Here is a 20,545-nt window from a genome sequence, read left to right as displayed (position 1 = left end):
CTGTGTCGGGCTCCACATTGAGCACGGGTCCTTCTTAAGATTTCCTTTCTCTCTCTCTCTCTCTGCCACTCTCTATCACTGGCATTCTCTCTCTCTAAAACAATTTTTTTAAATCACAAAATTGTATTTTATGTCTAATAAATGGTGTTTAACTAAATATTTTCTCACCTCCTTTATCAGAGGCCAACTAAAAATAAGTGATTGGTTAAAGCACTTTTTTTCAAGCCTCTGACAAAGATGGTTATACAGATATGCTTTGTACTTAAGAAAACAGCCCAACACTACTATCTAACAATAATTTCTTAATATCAGGGGCACCTGAGTGGCTTAGTCGGTTAAGCGTCCGACTTTCGCTTAGGTCATGATCTCGCTGTTTGTGGGTTCGAGCCCCACGTCGGGCTCTGTGCTGACTGCCAGCTCAGAGCCTGGAGCCTGTTTCAGTCTGTGACTCCCTCTCTCTCTGACCCTCCCCTGCTCACGCTGTCTCTCTCTCTCTCTTAGAAATAAATAAAACATAAAAAAAAATAATTTCTTAATATTAAATATTAAATCAGTATACACATTTGTTATAATATTTTTAAACTATTTGCTTGAAATTGGACTCAAATATGATCTATACATTAGAATGGGCTGATATGTCTTTCAAAACTCTGTTAATCTGTAATTGCTCCCACCACATTGCTAAACCATTAATGCTTTTAGTTTAAGAAAACAGGTCTTTTGTCTTTTAGAGTTTTCCAGTGTGAACTTTTCTAATTTTATCTCCCTGATAGCATTTAACATGTCCCTCTACCCTTACTTTTTCTTGTAAATTAGGCTTGACCATATTCAATATTTTTTTCTTTTGTTTTAAATTGGATGGACAGCTTCATGGTGGTGGTATGTATTTTTGTTAGCTAATACATGTCTTTCTTACATAAAACAGGAATGATAAATTAAGTTGGTAGGAAGACTGAATGACTTACTACACATCAAATTCTAGTTGTCAGCACAGAGCCTGACGTGGGGCTCAAACCCACAAACCGTGAGATCATGACCTGAGCCAAAGTCGGACGCTTAACCAACTGAGCCATCCAGGCGCCCCCACATCAATTTCTTAAATTAGTACCTGGCACACAGCAAATACTACATAAACACTGGCTCTTATTATCACACTGCCTGTAGAGAATCAATAGGATTTGATATTAGACTGGATAAGAATTTTTGAAGAAGTGGGTAAGGATAACTAATATTTCTGGCTTGGATGGCTAAGTGGATGTTCATGTCACTGACCAATACAGGGAATATATAAAAAGGAAAAAATGTTTCAGGGAAATTGGAAGATAATGTGTTTAAGTTTAGACATGTTAAATTTAGTGCCCATGGGATAGCAAGGTCTCATTGCCACATACAAAACTGGAAACAGGGGTTCTAAATTTTAAAAGAGAAGTCTGTGGGCAGAAAATAAAGATAAAATGTTAAGAGGAAAGGGAGCTTAGTGAAGGTCAGAGTTGTCATAAAAGACTAGAAGGCCACTCTTGGAATGTATTGACAATGGATAAAGAGAGGTAACAACACTTCAAGTAAAGGAAATGATGTACGGAAAAAGACACATGGACAAAATCATCACTATATATTCTGGTTATAAGAATGTTCTGAATAGAAAACCATCTGTGTGTTGGAAAATTCCATAGAAAGGACAAGGCTAACTTTGAATGGCTCTGAACTTTAGGCATACGTAATTCAATTTAAGTAGAAAATGGGAAGATATTTAAGAAGTTAGTAAGATAACTAAACTCTATGTTGTGACAGCATCATGCAAAAATCTACTGTAACAGAATTAGAAAAGTAGGAAATATACTTATTATATTACTCTAGAGGATTTAAAATGTATGCCAGTTTTAATTCCATCAAAGCTAGAGAATACTGCGTAGGTACTATGGCTCTAGGAAGTACCCCAAAAGTGGAAAATGGCATCTTTAGTTTCTTTCCATATCCCTTTCCATTCCATTCTCTTGTGTCTCCTCTTCCTTGGGAAACAAATGTTCTCAACTACATTTTTGCAATGAAGCATCATTTTGTTCCCTGAGGATACTGGTTACGTCTCCACATTCAGTTCTAACCTGCCATGTAATCTTTCATTCTCCCCCTACTACCCTAAAAATCCTTTATCAAATCAAAGTAATTCATGCAACATGGTAAGTGATCAAAATCCTAGGGCATATTTAATTAATTAATTTATTTATTTATTTTTTACAAATAGTTTATTGTCAAATTAGTTTCCACATAACACTCAGTGCTCATCCCCACAAGTGTCCTCCTCCATGCCCATCCCCCCTCCCCCCCACATCCATCAGTCCTCAGTTTTGTCAGCATTCAAGAGTCTCTCATGGTTTGCCTCTCTCCCTTTCCCCCACCATTTCCGCCCTTCTTCTCCCCCTTGTTCCTCCATCAAGTTCCTCCTAATCCTCCTATACGTGCAAACATATGATATTTGTCCTTCTCTGCCTGACTTATTTCGCTCAGCATAACACCCTCAAGGTCCATCCATGTTGCTACACATGGCCAGATTTCATTGTTTCTCATTGCCATGTAGTATTCCATGGTATAGATAAACCACATCTTCTTGATCCATTCATCTGTTGATGGACACTTAGGCTCTTTCCATGTTTTAGCTATTGTGGAGAGTGCTGCTATGAACACTGGGGTACATGTGCTCCTATGCCTCAGCATTTTTGCCACCACAAACATGAACCTTACAAAAGATGCAAAGACTCTAAACCCACATATTTCAATAATAACACTGAATGTAAATGGGCTGAATGCTCCAATCAAAAGACATAGGGTAGCAGAATGGATTTAAAAAAAAAAAAAAAATCCATCTATATGCTGTCTACAGGGCATATTTAATTTAAAAAGAATTTACTAACTTGTATGACTTTCAAATTGTCATCCTGCATATTCTCTGTATGTTTTCTATGTATTTATCCATTCTAGTTCAATCTGACATGATCACACTAAGAGTCACACTAGCACAGGAAAGTTTACTGAAAAATTTCTGCTGTACCACTATTAGATGCAAAGCCTAGCAGACTAAGAGAACTGCAAGAATGAATAAAAATCTATGCCTTTACTAGATGGTAAGGACTTCATAATCTAACAGGTGAAATAGCTAAGCACACAACTCATAAGACAGGTATGAGCTTTATAAGAATATTTCTGAAACTTACCTTATGAATAGACCATTACAAAAAGAGAAGAAAATGCCTTCTGAACACATGGGTAGATTGAAATTAACTAAATCTTATATTACCGAAATACACAGAAAAGTAAAACTATGAGTAAGGATAAACTCTTCTTGCTACTAGATCTAATTCAACACAGTACCAAAACAAACTTACAAAGTATGCACATAAGAGCTATAAAACAGATTTCAAACTGTTATCATATGATGTTTTTTCTAAAATAAAATCACTGTACCCAACATGATGGAATATGTTACTGACTGCTACTCCCCATTATTTTCTAGTTATATTTGAATTTGGCATGCCTATCTTATAACCTAGTGTTCCTTGAATGATTTAATATTCCCACCATTTCTCTCTACTCAAACTACTTTGCTTTAATTTAGTTCCCTCTGATGTCATCTGGCCTTCACTTGGTACAAATGAACCACTTGTACATGGTAAATATATTTTTGTTCTTTTCTCATTAGACTGACATAATTGAACACAATCACAGTCGTGAAAGTACTGGTAGTAATTGGTTATAAAATAGGCATCCCAGGTGATAAATATATATATGCTTGTGTTAATTTGTTTTATATTAACATTTGTAAATTACTGTAGCAAACTCTCTCTCTCCACAGAGAATATATCTACATACTCAGGTCCAAGGTACTGTTGAATCAGTATTAGCAGACAACTAACAATCACTGTTATACTTCATTTTATCTTATCTGTGATAGGTATCTGACATTTTAAATTTGCTATCTACCACCAACATTTCTTTTGTTAAAAAATTTTTTATGTTTACTTTTGAGAGAGAGAGTGAGAGACAGAGAGATACAGAGTATAAATGGGGGAGGAGCAGAGAGAGAGGGAGACACAGAAATCTGAAGCAGGCTCAGCACAGAGCCCGACACAAGGCTCAAACCCAAAAACTGTGAGATCAATTACCTGACCCAAAATCAGATGCTTAACTGACTGAGCCACCATTACCACCAACATTTCTAGCAGTGTATACACTGTAAAATTGTGTAAATATTCCTTCTAAATTTCAATTTTTAAATAAAATATTTCTATTAGTAGATATTAGTCTCCATAAAATTTAATATTTATAATAAAATTACCTAGGGGAAATAAAGGAATATTAATAAAAAACAGAAAAGCCCATTTTAAGTATTTTATTTTTTATTTTTATTTATTTTTTTAAATGTTTTATTTATTTCTAGGAGACAGAGAGAGAGAGACAGCATGAGCAGGGGAGGGTCAGAGAGAGAGGGAGTCACAGACTGAAACAGGCTCCAGGCTCTGAGCTGGCAGTCAGCACAGAGCCTGACGCAGGGCTCGAACCCACGAACCGTGAGATCATGACCTAAGCGAAAGTCGGATGCTTAACCAACTAAGCCACCCAGGCGCCCCCCATTTTAAGTCTTTTAAAAGTTGCTTTGTAACAGATTAAAATATGCAGTAGAATGTTAAATAAAATAGAGCGACTGTAGTACTGAAAATACATGTTAACAAAACTGCATGTAAGTGAAATTGCATGAATATTCTCAAAGATGGAGAATTTGGAAAGATACATGAAGAAAAAGTCTATGAGCTATTTTATCATACTTCCTATAAATGCTATTTATAGATATTTTTAATCAAGTAGAGGTAATCACTAAACAGAATACTAAAAAATTATAGTGGAATAAAGCAAAATCAGGTTTAGGCCAAGATCTCACACTATGTGACTCTGGTAAAGTCACTTTAGAGGTGATGACTCTGATGAGAGGTCAGAAGAATTTAAGATGTATGAGCCTCTGTGCTATGCTTTATAAGCATTATGTTACTTAATATTCACAACAGTCCTAGAGATATAAATATTATCTCCGCTTTAGAGAGGAAAAAAATTGATCTTAGAGGGTGTAATTGACTCAAGATCACAACAGCTGTATCAAAGCACAAACTTAAACAAAGGTTTTTCTGACCTCAGTTCATGTTCTTTACCATTTTGTGTATTATCTCCTTTCAAACTCTGTGGACCTTGGTTTTCTCATCTGCTATCTAAGGGGAAATTAGCACAACCTGAACCATTCTAAAGTTTATTCTGGCCTTCTAAGGTGTTGATATCCTAGTGAGGTCTGACTCTTTCCCTAAATAAAAGCACATCATATCAAAAGATCTAATCAGCCTCCACCCAGGAATTTATATATCGATTAAGTTATCATAAATAAATATATAACACAGAAAGTAGAAATTCATTTATTAAAACTTATAGACAAGGGCTGCCTGGGTGGCTCAGTAAGTTAAACCTCTGACTCTTGATTTCAGTTCAGGTCATGATCTCATAGTTCATGAGTTTGAGCCCTGCATCAGGCTCTGTGCTGACAGTATACATCCTGCTTGGGACTCTCTGCCTCCCTCTCTCTGCCCCTCCCTGCTTGCTCTGTATCTCTCTCTCAAAGTAAATTAACATTAAAAAATTTTTTAACTTATAGATAAAAAGAACCACAATATTGGGGTACCTGAGTGGCTCAGTCAGTTGAACATCTGACTCTTGCTTTCAGCTCAGGTCATGGTATCATGGTTTCATAGGATCAAGCCCCACGTCAGGCTCTGCATTGGCAGCCCAGAGCCTGCTCAGGATTCTCTTTCTCTCTCTCTCTCTCTCTGCCCCTCCCCTGCTTGCACTCTCTCTGGTCTCTCTCAAAATAAATAAACTTAAAAAAAAAAAAAGAAAAGAGGGCTCACAATATGTGATTAAGATAAATTCAGATGTTTGGGGGTATATTCCTGATGTTTATAGCTGATTTTATGCACCCTTTATGTAAGTGTCAAGGAAATAAAGTTAATGAACACTGTATTTAAATCTTGCATAGCAATCCTTTTAAATTTAACACATTTTACAGGTGAAGAAGCTGAGGCACAAAGAGGCTGACTTGCTGAATGTCACATGCCTAGTATACAGTTGCATCAGTACTTGAACTCTCTCTAGTTCTAAAATCTACATTCCCCCCCATCAACCCTGCTTCCTAGGGCTCAATTTTGGATATTCATGCACTAATATACTTTTTTCTATTTTAATATAGGAAAACTAAAGATATTAATTAACTTATCTCTTTCTGGGGTATTTTTGATTACCAGCAAACATTTGCTGAATACTCATTTAGGAGCACAGCTGGAATATATGTATTGAAATATGTAAAATATAAGAGAATATATGTCATCAGTAACATAGGAATAATAAAAATTAAGCTTACCAAACTACTAGGGGAGAGAATCACTTTCAACTAGGATGATTAGGGAAAGCCTCGAAGACATGATTACATGTGGACAGACATGATTAGAAGAGAGGTTTGAAATCATCAGAAAAAATTAAAAGCCTGAAAGAAAAAGAATATTCTAGGGAAGGGCACCTGGCTGGCTCAGTAGGTACAACATGCAACTCTTGATCTTGGGGCTGTCAGTTTAAGCCTCATGCTGGGTGTAGAGATTACTTAAAAATAAAATCTTAAAAAAAAGAATTTTAGGGAAAGGGAAATATGGAGCCAAAATGAATATTCAATGTGGAGTATACAGTCCACATTGGGTAGAATGTAGGATTCTTCTTCTTAAATAATAGGATATTTGGCTGAGAAATATGTTAGAGCCAAGTTGAGGAAGGAGTTTAAATACCAAATTAGAGTATCTAGATTTGATCTTGTAGGAAATGGGAAGTCACTAATCATCTTCAAGCAGAGTACAGAAAGAGGGCAATGCTTTAATATGATTAAACTGAAGATGTACTGGCTTCAAGGGAGTTGATGATGGCCAGGAAGATGGGAGATTAGTTAGATTTGGACATTTCTGTGATTCAAAACATGGGAAAAATAGAAATTCTCCTACGTTCTGAAAATTTCTGGGGAAAAAGTATAAAAGATGTATATTACATAACATATAAAAACTCATTACAGTTTCAGCTCTGAAACAATCTATAATATACCTCTCTCTAACCACAATATTCTATTCTTTTAGCTATTACTTTATCATCTGATTTCATCAGCTTATCTACTTCTGACTAGTCTCTTAACCTCTCCATTTTCTCTGAACATATCAGCCCTTCCCTGGCCTCACTTTTATTTCTACCTCAGGGTCAATACTTGAACTACTCGGTCCGACAGTCCCCTAAACCTGGAATCAGTGTTGAAATCTACCCTCTTTTCTTGACTCAAGGGGCTGGAGAAGGCCTCATAGTCCTGATATTATTACAAAGCGAGGGTTTCTCTTATCAGTCACTTAAGAATATCTCAAATGAATACTTCTTAGTCTTTAACTTATTTAACATCTTATAATATTGGATAGTACCTCTTTTCCTGAAATTCTTGAATTTAAAACAGCTGCAATTACATATTCTTCTAATACTGCCTTAAAAATGTACAGTGAAAGTCAGCATTTTCAAATTAAAAAGCTTTTTCATCTGATGCTAATGTTAACCTCCTTGATTGTAAAGTAATAGATCTAAACAGAAGGTTACTACAGAAATATGTTAATATCCTTTTGTAAACCATTCAGTTAGGATAATAAAGTTCTGATTAAGAAAAAACAAACAAGCAAAGAACTACAAATCAGAGATAGCTAACTTGATCCCCTAGGAAAATGAATGAATATGCCATAAACATCTGAACATCTGTATACTCAATAATGATGATAAAGCCTTTAAAAATACAATAAAAGTTCTCTCTGGCCTCTGTAAAATGTTAAGCTTCAAAAATAAACCAGTTTTCAAAATAAATGCTAAACATAAATACAAAGATTACACATGAATTTACATTTCTGATAATTATTGCTTGTATAATTAGTGAACAATTAGAACAGGATTAAAGAAGCAGATTGAATAAATGATCTATTCTAAATTTATTTCTCTGCCATTTAAAAGAATTTTTCAAAAATACTATAAAATCTCATTACTATAATTCAGATTTTACTATTTAGAATTTTATAATAATGTGGATCAAGGCCTTGGGTAACAATTTTTCATTAAGAAACATATTTCCTCATATCTGGTAGAAATTACACTTTAAAATTAAAGAGGAAAAGTATCAGTTACTTATGATAACTATCTCTTTTCAACAACTCTCCATATTTGGAAGACTCTCTATAAATCATTTAAATATCAATGAAAAATGTAAGCAAGCCTAAGAATCCTTTCAAGGCTGTTTTCACAGTCTTGTCATTACAGTCTCAAGTAATGTTATTTTTGTAAATTTTATCCTGATGTGGAGTCACCATAAATGTTCTGCCATTTTTTAGTAAAAAAAAACAAAAACAAAAAAACTTTACAAAGATGATGGTCAGATTATGATTCACACTGAAATATATTAATATAATTAGGCACATAATGTCAGTTGTAAATTAAAACTAATTTTCTTTTTAAATGTTTTTAAATCATTTAAAGCAATATTTTTTAAATATTTAAATAACTATGAGATGTGATTCATTGAAAATATAAACATTCAATTGGCTGTTGAAAGAAAGAATAATAATTTAAAATTATAGGGGCGCCTGGGTGGCTCAGTCGGTTGAGCGTCTGACTTCGGCTCAGGTCATGATCTCACAGTTTGTGGGTTCCAGCCCCGCATCAAGTTCTGTGCAGGACAGCTGAGAGCCTGGAGCCTGCTTCAGATTTTGTGTCTCCCTCTCTCTCTGTTCCTCCCCCACTCATGCTTGGCCTCTCTCTGTCTCAAAAATAAATAAACTATAAAAAACTTAAAAAAATAATTTAAAATTATAAATATTTTTCCAACTCAAGTCTAATTCTGGAGAAAACAAAACATCCTAAAAAGCTTAATTATCATTTTGGTCTTACTGTGATCAATGTGGTCAATCTTGTGACATCACTGTTGAGAAATCTGCAATAGGAAAACAGAAATAGCATTCAGCTGAATCATATTTGAGTAAGTAATTTCAGAAACGAAAATGTTAAGAATTTTTGTCTTCCATGATACCATAAATCATATTTAAAATAATCTAAAGTTGTCAGGGAAAGCACAATTGGCATGACACAAATAACGCATGAAGCACCTGCTGTTTTTTTATAGGTCATTTTTTATTATAGCATGGTAGATTATGTTCTGTTTATAATCAGCAACACCTCAGGGTTAACATAATGTAACATCTTAGTAAATAAACTATAGGACATTTGAGTTAGTTTTATTTGTTTTCAAATACTTACTAAGAAGAGAATCATGGTGTGTTCAATACACTACAAACAAAAGACTGGTACTGTTTATAGATAACTTTTTCTCCATAATCAGATTAGCAGTTCATTTTATGGCTACCATGTGATCAACTTATTATTAATTAATAGAAGAAAGAGCTTTATGCTCATCCTTGTAAAGAGTGACAAAACTAGTAAAGCCTGAAAATATCACTGGGAAGGAACCACACACTATAAATCCCAAGGAAGTTATAAGTGAAATTATTCCCTAAACTATAGATAACTTAGAGTTCTTATCTCTATAAAATCAAAGTTTTCAGAAATTTCTCAGTTAACAAGACATGGTTTCAGGTAAGCTCTTAAATGTTTCATGTTAAAAAACAACACAATGTTATGGTGTCCTAATATTCATTACTGTTATATCATCAGATCCTCGTAACAATTTTTTCAAAGTAGCGGGAAAGAGATATTTCTGGTTACACACTCATGGAAAATAGATGGTAGACAGCATACATTACTTGTCCAAGCACTCAGAACTGAGTTTTCCTTGTTTCTTTTATTATCTCACGCCTTCCATCCATTCCATTCTGCCAACAAACACATTACCCTGTGTATCCAAAGACCTGTCTTCAAGGAGCTACTTCCTAGCATTATGCTTTCAACCTAAATCAATATAAAAAGCAATCTTATGGAGCTCCTGGCTGGCTCAGTCAGTAGAGCAAGTGACTCTTAACCTCAGGTTCCTGAGTTCAAGTCCCACTTTAGACAAACAAACAAATAAACAAACACAAACCAGTCTTGTGATGACAATGTATTAATACAAGAAGTCTTACGAAAGAAGAAATTATACTTTATATAAAACTCTGTAATTCAAAAAGGATTTATGTTTTTTTTAATAGTTACATTCACACACTATTTGTGATTGAATAAAAGATAAATGTTCCATTTTATTTTTTATTTTTAGGAAAAAACATGGTAATTAATACTATATCTATAAAAAAAACTAGTAGGGGCAAATGGGTGGCTCAGTCTCTTGAGCATCTGACTTCAGCTCAGGTCATGATATCACGATTTGTGGGTTCCAGCCCTGTGTCAGGCTCTGAGCTGACAGCTCAGAGATAGAGCCTAGTCTGAGTTCTGTGTCTCCCCTCTCTTTCTGCCCCTCCCCGACTTATACTCTATCTCTCTCTCAAAAATAAATAAACACTTAAAAAAAGTGTCTTTAAAAAACAAAGAACTAGTAAAGGCATGGAAGCAATTTTCACATATGACTTACTTGGTACTTGCAAATACATAAGAAAAAAAATACATGAAATTAAAATGACACTAGATAAAGTCAGACAAATGTTAAAACTTCTCATAAAAACCCTAAGTGGCTTTTACAAGGAAAGGTAGTTCTTTAAAATCATCTTGAAAACAGCAAATATATTTAAAATATACATATAAAAAGTGATATTAAATTTTATGAAAACGTAAGTCAACTAATATGTTGGTTATGTGCTATTTCTCCACAAGTCACCATTTCAGTAAATATGCAGAGAAAATCACAACCAAATTTACCCTCAGAAAACACCTGCCAGTGTAAACTGTGGGATAAGTCAAAATATACAATTATATAAATATTTTTCCAGTAATTAGCATATACCTATCTTTATTTTCCTCTTCTGCCCCAAAATACAGTCTTTATATAATTGATTTTAACATAGTCAAGTCTTAACCTTCACCTGACAGCATCACAGAAGTCTCAACATACACAAACTAAGCATACCTATCCCTACCCAGCTTAGTGAAAAGATACAAAGGAATGAATGAATACAATACCTTCTTTTTCTCACTCACTCAATCTGAACATAGAAATATGTGCTTTTTAACTCTAAAATTCATTGAAGCTAAATTAAATATTTAATCATTCATTTATCAATTGGTTTAATGTTTTTGCTGTGTTCTATGCTCTTTTCAAGGTGTGGTTATACAATAAAAAATTATTTCTAAAATTTACATAAGAAAAATAATTTCACGTAGGGAACCTGGATGGCTCAGTTGGTATAGCATCTGACTCTTGATTTCAGCTCAGGTCATGATCTCAGGGTTGTGAGACTGAGCCCCACATCTTCCTTCTTCCTCTGCCCCTCCCCTGTGTGTGCATGCATGTACTCTCTCTCAAAAAAAATAATAGAGACAGGGGCGCCTGGGTGGCTTAGTCGGTTAAGCGTCCGACTTTCGCTTAGGTCATGATCTCGCGGTTCGTGGGTTCGAGCCCCGCATCAGGCTCTGTGCTGACTGCCAGCTCAGAGCCTGGAGCCTGTTTCAGTCTGTGACTCCCTCTCTCTCTGACCCTCCCCTGCTCACCCTGTCTCTCTCTCTCTCTCCTAGAAATAAATAAAACAAAATTAAAAAAAAAATAATAGAGACAGACAGAGAGAGAGAGAGAGAGAGAAAGAAAAAAGAAAAAGAAGAAAAGAAAAATAATCTCACAAATCATATGCTACTTGTGGCCATTTCAGTGTTGGCAGTATTAGACTGTAGACATGGAAAGCCTACTTCTATCATTCTCTTTCTAAAGATTCACAACTACACATCTTTTGGCATGTATTTTTAAGGTTTAACAAAAACTTAAAAGAAAAAAATCTAAACATGTTTCTACCATCATCTTGCCATTTCAAACCCTGACCATTATTTTTTTTTAATTCGGGAAATTATTGAGTAAATAAAAAATAACAGGCTTTGATAATAATGTCTTTTTTTAGAAGGTAAGGACAAAATACTTGATATTAGGAAACTGATAAAAATGATTTAAAAAACTACTACCAATGGAATACTTTATCCAGTGCTGTGCAATGGAACTTTCTGCAATGATGGAAATGTTCAGTATCTGTGCTGTCCAATACCTAGCCCACAGCCAAATGCGGCCATTAAGCACTTGTAATATGGTTACTGTGACTAAGCAACAGACTTTTAAATTTTAATTAACTTTAATTATATTTAATTTTGATTTAAATAATCACTGGCACATAGTGGCTACCATATTAGAACACCATACCAAGACTGAACTGTAAATGATTCTTCTAAATATCTGAAAATGATTTTCTCTATTTTTTAGAAATGGAAAAAAAAAAACCCAAAACCTCAACTGTGCTGTGTAGTTAATGTTCATTTCAGAAAAACTGCTCTAAATTTGGAGGGGAACTATTTTAGCTTTGAATAACTTTCAAGTTTATGTTTGGTGGGAGGAAAAAAAAGATTTGTTTTATCATCCTTAATGTATCAAAGGGCTTATAAGGGGGAAACAGTCTTGGGTTTTGGAGAAATGAGTTCTAAACATTTTCAGATTGCATTTATATTGCCTGCTATTTAAAAGTTTCAATTTGCTTTACTTTGTTCAGTTGGGTAGAGCATGTACAATTATGACTAAAACTTCACCAAAAGATAGGGGAAAAAAGAAATGTATTTTATTAACAACTTTGATAGCCCTGATCCTTACAAACCTCTTTTGCTATCAAGTTTTATCCCCTTATTGTTTTAAGAAAAAAAGATGAGCAAACCTTAATAGCAAGACAAAAGTTTTAACTAAGCATGTAGGGGTGCCTGAATGGCTCAGTTAGTTAAGTATAACCAACTCTTGATTTTGGTTCAGGTCACAATCTCAGGGCTCGTGAGTTTGAGCCCTGCATCGGGGTATGAGCTGACAGTATGGAACCTGCTTGGGATCCTCTCTCTTTCTCTCACCCTTCCCCAACTCTCTCACTCTCTCAAAAAATAAACTTTAAGAAAGTTTCAACTAAGCAGGTAATATAATGTATATGAAAAAAGCCTGCTATCTCAGTCTAAAGTGAGTATAGAAATAGAAGACATTACTACCAAAAGCAATCTACACATTCAATGCAATCCCAATCAAAATTGCACCAGCATTCTTTTCAAAACTACAACAAACTATCCTAAAATTTGTATGGAACCATAAAAGACCCCAAATAGCCAAAGTAATATTGAAGAAGAAAACCACAACAGGAGGTATCACCATCCCAGACTTTAGCCTCTACTACAAAGCTGTCATCATCAAGACAGTATGGTATTGGCACAAAAACAGATACATAGACCAATGGAATAGAATTGAAAACTCAGAATTAGACCCACAAATATATGACCAACTAAACTTTGACAAAGTGAGAAAGAGTATCCAATAGAAAAAAGACAGCCTCTTTAACAGATGGTGCTAGGATAACTGGACAACAACGTGTAGAAGAATGAAACTAGATCATTTTCTCACACCATACACCAAAATAAACTTAAAATGGATAAAGGACCTGAACGTGCGTGAGACAGGAAAGCATCAAAACCCTAGAGGAGAAAGCAGGAAACAACCTCCTTGACGTCAACCGCAGCAATTTCTTACTTGACACATCCCCAAAGGCAAGGGAATCAAGAGCAAAAATGAACTACTGAGACCTCATCAAGATTAAAAGCTTCCGCATAGCAAAGGAAACTAATAGGCGACTGACGGAATGGGAAAAGATAGTTGCAAATGATATATCAGATAAAGGGCTAGTATCCAAAATCTTTAAGGAACTCATCAAACTCCACACCCGAAAAATAATCCAGTGAAGAAATGGGCAGAAAACATAACAGACACTTCTCCAAAGAGGACATCCAGATGGCCAACAGACACATGAAATGATGCTCAGGGTCCCTCATCATCATGGAAATAGAAATCAAAACCACACTGAGATACCACCTCACACCAGTCAGAGCGGCTAAAATGAACAAATCAGGAGACTCTAGATCCTGGCGAGGATGTGGAGAAATGGGCACCCTCCTACCCTGTTGGTGGGAATGTAAGCTGGTGCAACTCCTCTGGAAAACAGTATGGAGGTTCCTCAAAAAATTAACAATAGAACTACCCTATGACCCAGAAGTAGCACTGCTAGGAATCTACCCAAGGGATACAGGAGTGCTGATGTATAGGGGCACATGGACCCCAATGTTCATAGCAGCACTCTCAACAATAGCCAAAACATGGAAAGAACCTAAGTGACCATCAACTGGTGAATGGGTCAAGAAGATGTGGTATATTTATACAATGGAATACAAATGGCAATGAGAAAGAATGAAATCTGGCCATTTGTAGTAACATGGATGGAACTTGAGGGTGTTATGCTGAGTGAAATAAGTCAGGCAGAGGACAGATACCATATGTTTGCACGTATAGGTGGATTAGGAGGAACTTAACAGAGGACCATGAGGGAGAAGAAGGGAAAAATAGTGTGGGAGAGGGAAGAGGCAAACCATGAGAGACTCTTGAATGCTGAGAACAAACTGAGGGCTGATGGGGGTGGGAGAGAAGGGAAGGAGAGTCATGGGCATAGAGGAGGGCACTTGTTGGGATGAGCACTGGGTGTTATATGGAAACCAACTTGACAATAAACTATTTTTAAAAAAAAGACAAAGACATAGAAGACATTAGGGGCACCAGGGTGGCTCAGTCAATTAGCATTTGACTCTTTGTTTTGGCTCAGGTCATGATCTCACAGTCCATGGATTCAAGCCCCTCATCAGCTCTGTGCTGACAGTTTTGGACTCACAGTCCATGGGTTCGAGCCCCTCATCGGGCTCTGTGCTGACAGTTTTGAGCCTACTTGGAATTCTCTTTCTCCCCTTTTCTCTGCCCACGCTGTCTGTCTCTCTCAAAATAAATAAATAAATAAATAAATAAATAAATAAATAAATAAGTTAAAAAAAAAAGAAATAGAAGACCTTATATAACATTAATTTAAGCTTTGTTAAACAGCTTTCTCAAGTTGGACTGGCACTGATCAACTTAGATACTGAACTTTACATACAAATCAAATGATAAAAATAATTTCCTGATCTGTACAAACTCTGGTACCCAGGCTAAAAGTTGTTTTCCTGATTTCATGGGGGAAGACATCCAAGGCTGAAAAAGAAAGGAAAACAAGCAGCGTGAATAAATATGGATTCCAACTCTAAGCAGTATTTTTGGTACATCATACTCAACAAATGCCTCCTGTCCTCAGTTTCAACGGCATCTAAGCAGGGTATGCAGTAAAATACCTGATGTTCTTCTTTCCTTGCTGTTCACAGAGAATATGAAGGCAATAGTTCTACTTATTCTTGAAACTGCACATTAATCCATGCAAAACCACACTGAAATTAATAAAAATGATGGAACCTATCCTTAAAACTGACAACTGACTGACTCCCTAAAATAAATCATACAACTTCCAGAACTGAAAGAGTCCTACAGATTCACCAATTGAAAGTCATCAGTTTTTATTTTGACTGTTTATAATTTTTTTAGTGTTTATTTTTGGGAGAGAGAGGGACACAGCATGAATGAGGGAGGTGCAGAGAGAGGACAGACAGAAATCAAAGCAGTCTCCAGGTTCTGAGCTGTCAGCACAGAGCCTGACACAGGGCTCAAACTCATGAACCACGAGATCATGACCTAATCCAAAGTCAGATGCTTAACCAGCTGAGCCACCCAGGTGTCCCAACTGTTTATAAATTTTTGGCCAATATAAGCAAGATGATTAATGCCTAGGTTCTATATGCTGGCACTATTTGGCTTTGAAGACCTCATCAGGCTTTCTGTAGGCTAAGTAGACCTCTAATTCAGTATCTGCTGCTGGTTAATTCAATACCTGCTGTTAGAAAAAATCAGAAGCCCCTTATCTATACCAGAAGAACTCATAAAGTTAGAAAGTGATGAATCTATAGCCTCTTAACAGAAGGCTAGGAATAAGCAAATAACAGTTTTGCAGTTTAAAACCTTTCACTTTGTCATATCCTACCTACAACAAAGTGAGATTTCCCTTAAGACAGCCTCCTTAAGTGTTCAACAAAACCAAAGGCATAAATAAAAAAGCATATATAATCTTTTAAAGTTTTAATAAGTGAATTACCAGGATTCTAACTTTTTGTTACCCTCTCCAAGTTACTATTCTCTTCAGTTAAACAATTCATTGTCAGTACTACTACTTCCGGTAAAACCAAATAAAACAAAGGTCATTTAAAAAGCACTTCTTGCATGGTCAATGATTTCACATTTCTTATAAACAAATTTACATTTCCATAAATTACTAAAATTATCAGTTATTTCACCTTCCTTACTGCAAAAAAATGAATTACTTTATTTCAACTACTTGTCCTTATTGTTATGTATGACTGAAATTTCTCTAGAAAAGTTCTAATTCCCAAAGACTACCTCACAAAATTTTTTTTACTTCATTTTTAACTTTAATTATTATTATTTTTTTACAAATAGTTTATTGTCAATTTGGCTTCCCAGTGCTCATCCCCACAAGTGGCCCCCTCCGTGCCCATCCCCCCTACATCCATCAGTCCTCAGTTTTTGTCAGCATTCAAGAGTCTCTCATGGTTTGCCTCTCCCCCTTTCCCCCACCATTTCCCCCCTTCTTCTCCCCCATGGTAGTCTGTTAAGTTCCTCCTAATCCTCCTATACGTGCAAACATATGATATTTGTCCTTCTCTGCCTGACTTATTTCGCTCAGCATAACACCCTCAAGGTCCATCCATGTTGCTACACAAGGCCAGATTTCAGTCTTTCTCATGCCATTTGTATTCCATTGTATAGATGAACCACATCTTCTTGATCCATTTGTCCATTGATGGACACTTAGGCTCTTTCCATGTTTTGGCTGTTGTTGAGAGTGCTGCAATGAACATTGGGGTACATGTGCTCCTATGCATCAGCATTTCTATATACCTTGGGTAAATTCCTAGCAGTGCTATTGCTGGGTCATAGGGGAGTTCTATTGTTATTTTTTTGAGGAATCTCCACACTGTTTTCCAGAGGGGCTGTACCATTTTACATTCCCACCAACAGTGTAGGAGGGTGCCCGTTTCTCCACATCCTCGCCAGCATCTCACGTTCTCTGATTTGCTCATTTTAGCCACTCTGACTGGCGTACTTCACAAAATTTTTAAACAACATAAGCCCGATTACATGAAGTTTACATGAAGTTTCATTCGAGCTCAGATGGTAACTTTGTAATGCTGCTGATAATAAAAACCATGTGAACAAAGCACAACCGGCTATTAGACTTGGTGAATCTTTAAAAAATCTATGTATATATAAGCTGCATGGTTTCCCCAACTTTACCACCCCACTCTTTCAACACTAATTAGCACTTCTCAAAATCTTTACTCGTTGGTTAATAGGTTTCTGCTTTAGAGCCATAAATGGTCATCCATCAGAGGAAGAAAGTAGCACTGCTAACTGGTATTGAAACATTCTTGAGGTTAATATATACACAATATCCAAAAATGAACTAATCACTTGGGGGAAGTAACATAATGAAGAGCTTCATTTGAGAAAAAATTATATGCTGTTTTGGCTGTACTTTTATATCTCTAACTTCTTTAGGAAATTCAACTCAAATTGTAGCAACACAAAGAGGTAAAGCTTTTAGTAATCACTATTAATTAACTAAGTTAAAACACATTATCTGAATATAATTACAGGGCAATTTTACTTTTTATCAAAATCAGAGTCCATCTTAGTCCTATTAACAAATGCCAATTGAAAATTTGCCACTTACCAGATTGCCTTTAAAAAAAGGAAAACGGGTACCTGGGTGGCTCAGTCAGTTAAACTTCAAACTTCAGCTCAGGTCATGATCTCATGTTTCCGGAGTTTGAGCCCCGTGTCAGGCTCTGTGCTGACAGCTCAGAGCCTGGAGTCTGCTTCGGATTCTGTGTATTCCTCTCTGCCCCTCCCTAGCTCGTATTCTGTCTCTCTCTCTCAAAAATAAACATTAAATAATAATAATAAAATAAAAATAATAAAAACAAGTAAATAAATAAAACAAAACAGAAACACCTCACTAGAAGAAGCCAATAATTAAGACAAACATGTAAGTTCACAGTTTTTTTTAAAGAGTTTTATGTTCCATAGCTAAAAGACTGAAATGAAACTATTCTAATCCAATCCTTTAAATATCCAATTCAGACTATGGCTATGAAGACTGATGAGGCAGTTAAGCAATGTTAACAAGTGGAAAAAAAAATTAGATTGGGACACCCAGGTGGGTGAGTTGGTTAAGCCTCTGACTCAATTTCAGCTCAAGTCCTAGTCTCATGGTTTGTGATTTAGAGCCCCCGCCAGGCTTTGCACTGACTGTGTAAGGCTGCCTGGGATCCTTTCTCCACCCTTCATTCTCTGCCCTCCCCCCATACTCTGTCTCTCTCTCTCTCAAAATAAATAAAGAAAAATTTTAAAAATTAGTTAGATCCAAGAACTAAACTTGCCATCACTAATAACAAAAATTGGGTTTCAGATAGTATATATTTTATTTGTCTTGTTAAAAGAACTTGGCCATGAACGTTAAGAAATTTTAAATAATTATTACTGCTATTTTTTCTTAGAAACCTTGAATGATTTTATCATTAACAAGAAATCTGGTCTAATGCTTTTAACAATAAATTACATAACCTTCATCTTAATTCAGAATTTTGGCATATATTCATTATATACCTTGGGCAATCTCACAACTTTAGTTTGCCATACCATAATTACCTACTTTACACCAAGGTTGTGAAGTATAGTTAATTATGCTTATAAAATTTTTAGACATACACAGATGAAAGAGTGGTGCAGTCATTGATATAACTAACTTCATGTACTTAATGAAAAAAATGCAACTTACAAATATTTAACAGCAACAATCTGGATGAATCTTAAAAGACACTATGCTAAATGAAATAAGCCAGTGCTATAGACTAAATGGTGTGTCCATCCCCTGCCCCCTAATTTGTATGTTGAAAACTAAATTTCTTTTTTACATTTTTTAAAATTTATTTTTGAGAGACAGAGTGAGACAGAACGGAAGCAGGAGAGGGGCAGAGCGAGAAGGAGATACAGAATCTGAAGCAGGCTCCAGGCTCTGAGCAAGCGTTCAGCACAGAGCCAGACACGGGGCTTGAACCCACGAACTGTGAAATCATGACTTGAGCCGAAGTTGGACTCTAAACCGACTGAGCCACCCAGGAGCCTCCATATGTTGAAATCTAATCCCCAACTTGATGGCATTTGAAGATGGGGATGGTGGGGGGCGGGGAGGGAGGTGATTAGGTCATGACAGCAGATGCAGAACTCTCCTGAATGGAATTAGTGCCCTTCTAAAAGAGACCCCAGAAAAAAAATAAATAAATAAAAATAAATAAATAAAAGAGACCCCAGACTACTTCCTTGTTCCTTCCACCATGTGAAATTATAGAAAAAGACAGCCATCTATGAACCAGGAAGCAGGCCCTAACTACACACTGAGGCTCTCCACACCTTGATCTTGGGACCTTCCAGCCTCCAAAACTGTGAAAAATAAATTTCTATTGTTGATAAGCCACTTAGTCTATAGTACTTAGTTATAGTAATCCAAACAGGACTAAGACAGCCAGTCACAACAAGACAAAATATGAGAAGTGCACTGAACAGCCAAACTCATAAAACAAAGTAGAATGGTGATTTGCCAGGGGCTACCAGAGGGGAGAATGGGAAGTTATTGCTTAATGGGTACACAGTTTCAATTTTGGAAGACGAAATAAGTTCTGAAGATGGACGATGGTGATAATTGCACAACAATGTAAACCTACTTAAACCCATTGAACGGTATATATTTTGCCACAATAATAAAAAATTGACAAGTGGAAATCTTATATAAGTCACAAACAATTCTTAAAATTTTTCCTTCACTAATACACACATTAAAACATTAATCAAATCAAGCAGTTCACTTTTTCATTCATTAATTATTTATCAAGTGTTTTCTCTGTGGCAGGCACTGTGCTAGACCTGGAAATATGGCAGTGAAAAATACAAAGTCTCTGTCTTCACAGAACTTATGCAGAAATAGTAAAGGCCTACAAAACAACAAAAAAGTACACAAGTTTTATAGTGACAAGTACTACAATGAAGGGTAAAGAGATGGAGTGGTGACAAGGAAGGCCTCTCTGAGAAGATTACTGCCTAGAGACCAGAATGAAGTAAGAAGGAACACTTCAGGTAAGACAGTAGCAAGTTGCCAGGGTCCTAAGATGGAAAGGCCTAGGTGTTTTTAAAAAATGACAAGAAGGCACAGCGCTAGTGCACAGTAGATTATAAATCAGCGGTAGGAGAGTTAGGCACAGA

General features: G+C 35.9%; 1 protein-coding gene across 1 annotated transcript in view; it reads right to left on the bottom strand.

The window, feature by feature from the left end:
• The window catches only part of BAZ2B (bromodomain adjacent to zinc finger domain 2B), a 299,967-nt gene that overhangs the window by 211,768 nt on the left and 67,654 nt on the right, over nucleotides 1–20,545 (bottom strand). The window contains exon 2 of the mRNA XM_039237514.1: nucleotides 9,034–9,076. The gene's annotated coding sequence lies outside the window, so the exon portion shown is untranslated. The remainder of the gene's footprint in view (nucleotides 1–9,033; nucleotides 9,077–20,545) is intronic.

This window comes from Hyaena hyaena, unplaced genomic scaffold (genome assembly GCF_003009895.1).
Source record: "Hyaena hyaena isolate Hyena2069 unplaced genomic scaffold, ASM300989v1 scaffold_126, whole genome shotgun sequence".
NCBI classification, from domain to species: domain Eukaryota; kingdom Metazoa; phylum Chordata; class Mammalia; order Carnivora; family Hyaenidae; genus Hyaena; species Hyaena hyaena.
Note: the sequence above shows the minus strand (reverse complement) of the source record. Positions and strands in the feature narration are given on the sequence as shown.